Source organism: Macrobrachium rosenbergii, chromosome 15 (genome assembly GCF_040412425.1).
Source record: "Macrobrachium rosenbergii isolate ZJJX-2024 chromosome 15, ASM4041242v1, whole genome shotgun sequence".
Lineage (NCBI taxonomy): Eukaryota > Metazoa > Arthropoda > Malacostraca > Decapoda > Palaemonidae > Macrobrachium > Macrobrachium rosenbergii.
The window spans coordinates 59,166,798-59,171,797 of record NC_089755.1 but is presented as its reverse complement, the minus strand read 5'-3'; the positions used below and the strand labels follow the sequence as shown (position 1 = coordinate 59,171,797).

The 5,000-nt window shown below is 39.4% G+C and overlaps 1 protein-coding gene across 1 annotated transcript in view; it reads right to left on the bottom strand.

Annotated features, from left to right (window-relative positions):
- LOC136846822 (G-protein coupled receptor moody-like) overlaps window positions 1-5,000 on the bottom strand; it is a 51,147-nt gene that overhangs the window by 21,780 nt on the left and 24,367 nt on the right. The window contains exon 3 of the mRNA XM_067118088.1: window positions 4,932-4,992. The gene's annotated coding sequence lies outside the window, so the exon portion shown is untranslated. The remainder of the gene's footprint in view (window positions 1-4,931; window positions 4,993-5,000) is intronic.

Below are 5,000 nucleotides of genomic sequence, written 5' to 3'. Positions count from 1 at the left end.
AAGAGGTTTGAAATATAAAAAAACTCGCAGAATTGTCACACCAGATTTCAGACACAAATTCATGAATAACAAGAGAGAGAAAGAGAGAGAGAGAGAGAGAGAGAGAGAGAGAGAGAGAGAGAGAGAGAGAGAGAGAGAGAGAGAGAGAGCTGTATTGAGATTCGTACTAAAACTAAATCTGTAGATCAAGTTTCAGGTTGGCGGTCGAGAAGATACGAGAGATAATAATAATAATAATAATAATAATAATAATAATAATAATAATAATAATAATAATAATAATAATAATAATGAATATTATAATTATTCTTTGGGTATGGAACCATCTCTTATTGCAGTAACGTTGAAACGAACAATAACATGCTCCAATGAAATCAAAACTATTATCCTTCAACCTACATAAGCCGCAACACAATAAATAAATCCTTTGATCTCATAAAAAAATCAATTCAGACAAACGTTTGGAGCAAAGAAAATAAACAAACGTTCCCCAGAGGAGCTGAGAACATTTGTCTCGAGTGACGTAACGACCTTCTTCTTCTTTTAAAGTTCCCTATGGCGCTCATAGAACATAATAAGTGGTAATATGGCTAAGTCTGAGATAAACTCTGGTTACTTGGGGTACCTCTGTCCTTTCTCATACTCCTATGGTCTCTCCCACTTCCTCTGGTACCTCCCACTTCCCCTGGTGCCTCCCCCTTCCCCTCCCCCTGGTAGGCGATTCTCGATCTAGCAGAGCATAAAACAGCATTTAAGAGTTGGAAGCCTGAAGATGCTATCACGTATCTCGAATGAAGGCCACGTGAGGTTCCGTATATGATGCTGTGTGTGAGAAAGTGTAGAGTAGCAGATCGGAGTTGGTGGAGTAATGTACTCCTACTCCTCCTCCTCCTCCTACCACGGAAGAAGAAGAAGAAGAAGAAGAAGAAGAAGAAGAAGAAGAAGAAGAGAAGAGAAGAAGAAGAGAGAGAGAGAGAGAGAGAGAGAGAGAGAGAGAGAAACCCGAGTCGCAGGGACAGCTGTTCCTCCTCAGAGAGATCGTCTTCTCCAGCTAGAATTGTCACGGGCGATTTCAATCTTCTCGTCTCTTCTCCTTGCTTCTTTCTGCGATAAAAGTAGGAGCTGGAATAAGGCGCGAATAAAAAAATGATTAGCGGATCATCTCCCTTCCCGATGAAGGCCCGGGCCATAAACTGTCGATGTTCGTCCGCAGAGAAAGCAAATAAAAATCGGTTTGTGTTTTATGAGACAATCCCACTTACGCACCGGCTATAGCAAGGGTGGGGAGTCCTCTTGGAATTTTTGTGATATGTAGCTTATTTTGGTATAAATAAATAATATTTCCATTGTATATTTTATACCTAGGTGGGCATGAATGAATTCTAGGTTGTGCGAGGATAAACAAAATCCGATAAGTTCACAGGCTGCAAAACAAAATAATTATCTTGTTAAAGGCATCTGCGAATGAGTAAGTAGAGGATAGCGATAACACGTGGAGAAGTGGAAGAGGGGAACGAAAGTGGAGCCCAATTCTCGACGAAAAAGATAAAAAAGGGGGGAACCGGGTTATAACCAGATAAGACGGTAATCTGGTTCAGTCTTCACAAAAGCGAAACAATTGACTGTCATCTCAGAGTACCACAAAGAAGGGCGGAATGACAAAGGATATCGCTTTCTATGTTAGTTTTGTTTGCAGGATGCTTTGTGACAATGACTATTGCATTATTCTTCTTGCATTTTAGTACATTTTTATCTGTTTATTAACCCATTTTATCTTTTTTAATAAGAGAGATTTCTTCTTTCTGTAATTCCCTTTACCTCCTCTTACTTCTTCCTAATGAACACCATAATGTTCTTTGGAAGCTTGAATTTCAAGTCAATGGCCCCTGTGGTGGGCTTGTTCCTTATGGATAGGGTTCATCTTCTGGACAACACCAATAATAATAATAATAATAATAATAATAATAATAATAATAATAATAGAGTTAGTTATTAGTTCCGGAACGTATATAGATTTCTTCGCAAAGCTTTCCTCTCTCTCTCTCTCTCTCTCTGAAGGAAATAACATAGACAGCACTACCAGTAATTTGTGTCAAGTTATAGACAAAATTCACTCAGCATCTCTGATAACATTCTATAAAACTACAGACTTATAGGCCTCCAGAAGTTCACTGGGTATAATAAAAAGGCGTGAACAAGAGGTATAATATTTTTTCAAAATATTTCCCCTACTTTGTCTGCAGATGGATAAAGTAAAGTGTTTTTAAAAAGATTTAAGTGGGGCTAACCTAGAGAGGTTCAGATTTTCTACTGGTGTGTCCTTACGAGTAAATCAAAATTCTTCTTAACTCTCTCTCTCTCTCTCTCTCTCTCTCTCTCTCTCTCTCTCTCTCTCTCTCTCTCTCTCTCTCTGAATTATGTATCATAAAGGAATTAACACAGATTCGTCTCAATGTATACTAGCGTATTTCTTTTAACTTGATAATAATAAAATGATCGTCAGTTAGTATTGATATTCATATCTGATTCCCTCTGTTAGTCAAACGAGAGAGAGAGAGAGAGAGAGAGAGAGAGCACAATACACATCAGACAAGAGGAAAAATTACCAACATGATCCAGCAATTAATTAGAATTGAATAAAGAAATTCTTGGGAATTGCATTGACTCCCTTAGGTTGAGAGAGAGAGAGAGAGAGAGAGAGAGAGAGAGAGAGAGAGAGAGAGAGAATGCCACCGATGACAAACGTGGTGATGGCAGAAGAGATTATCAAAGGACTTTCAAATGTGAGCGTAAGCGGATGAAAAAGTCTACGGTATTCACACTCCACATTACAGGTATTCCATGAACTGGCAAAGATCAATTTCGAAAAGAAGGAATTAAATTGATTTACCAGGATATCTCTGACGTGAATTTTTGATAAATAAACTTGCAACGGACTTGAGCAGCCAGATTCAAGCAGCAGTGTGGTCCAAATGACGCCCAAAATCACAGTTAGAACCAGAGTAAGTCAAGCATCAGATTGGAACGTGACCAGACCATCGGCTATTAAGTTTCACGGCTGATTCAGCGGAATTTGGTGACCAACGCCGTTTCTGAAACTACTGTTCCTCCTCTCTCTCTCTCTCTCTCTCTCTCTCTCTCTCTCTCTCTCAACCTAAGGTAGAGGACGCAGCTAAACACAAAGGGGTTAAAATGGCCTATAAAAATTAGGGATTTCCTCCATCAATACAAGATGTAATTTAAAGCCAACTCTCTCTCGCTCTCTCTCTCTCTCTCTCTCTCTCTCTCTCTCTCTCTCTCTCTCTCTCTCTCTCTCTCTCGACCTAAGGGAGAAATGAAGGCAGCTAGAAACAAAGGGTCTAAAATGGACTATTAAAATTAGGGCTTTTCTCCATCAAAACAAGATGTAATTTAAAGCCAACCCTCTCTCTCTCTCTCTCTCTCTCTCTCTCTCTCTCTCTCTCTCTCGACCTAAGGGAGAGAGGACGGCAGCTAGACACAAAGGGGCTAAAATGACCTATAAAAATTAGGGCTTTCCTCCATCAAAACAAGATGGCAATTTAAAGCTAACAGTCGTAAATCATTTCACTGGACGATAAAGACTTTTTTTTTTTTTTATCAATTTCCCTTTTCTTTCTCTTCTAGTTTTCTCATCTCCTGTTTCTTATTCTTCTTTTTTTACTTTCTCGTCCTCCTTCGACCCAAGGCCGGCCGTAAACAGGTGACAGGGGGACAGTGGGAGCTGCCGATTGACAGACAGTCAGGGGCGGTCTCAAATATCCCTTCCGTCCGAGCGGTGTTAACGAGATTGACAGATGGGATAAGGAGATTTTTGCATTTTGCGTTTTAAGAATTCCGTCAGGAAGGTTTTCCCTTTACGCGTTTTGTAGCCTCGGTAATATTAGTGTTTCTCTGGTAACTTTTTTTTAAAGACATGATTCAAAAAGGTTAACAGAAAATTTACTTTCACTTTTTTGTAATATACCTGTTACCTGTCGTACCTGTATTTATTTTTATTATTGTTGTCATTGTCTCAAGCATTTTTATCTAGCTATTTATTTATCTATCTATCTATATATCTATCACACACACACACACACACACACACAGACCTCAGCCTCTAAACACGCCAACCAAAAAACTACACACAAGCTCCCAGGCCAATACCGCTGATAGCGGCGTCGCCGTGCCTAAACACAAACAATCTTCTTCTTCTTCTTCTTCTTCCTCCCCTTTTGGCAGCCACGGGATAAGACGAGCTTCCACTCACCAACCCCCCCACCCCAACCACAAAACCCCCAGCCGCCTCACACGCTCAAAGCTCCTCATAAAACTCATTTAACAAGGTCTTCCAACACATATGGCATGGGAGCTTCTTCTTATTCTCCTTCTTCTTCTTCTTCTTCTTCTTCTTCTTCTTCTTCTACTTCTACTCGTCTTTCCACGGCAAGTGTTTTTGTATATTGCGTTGCATCCGGGATTGGGTTTCTCACTCTCTCTCTCTCTCTCTCTCTCTCTCTCTCTCTCTCTCTCTCTCTCTCTCTCTCTCTCTCGTTTGGTATGCTTATATTTTACTCCGTCATATAAATAATAATAAATTTCAGGCTCGCAGTCCCACGCGTGTTATTGTTGTGGGGGAGAGAAGGAACTATGGCTTCAATTGACTATACTTCTTAATGGCAGATGCGAACCATTTATGTTATTCGTATGTGCGTCGAACAAATAGATTATATTGCCGATGTTTCAAAGATGAACGCAATGAACAATACTCTCTCTCTCTCTCTCTCTCTCTCTCTCTCCCTCTCTCTCTCTCTCTCTCTCTCTCTCTCTCTATATCTCTCTATATATATATATATATATATATATATATATATATATATATATATATATATTATATACCAAAAGAAAATGAGAGATTAATTTATACTTACTTTCTTCAGCGTTATGAAAAAGTCCCTCCAATATTAAAGACCGTGTCAGCCTTCTCTTAATCTGCAAAG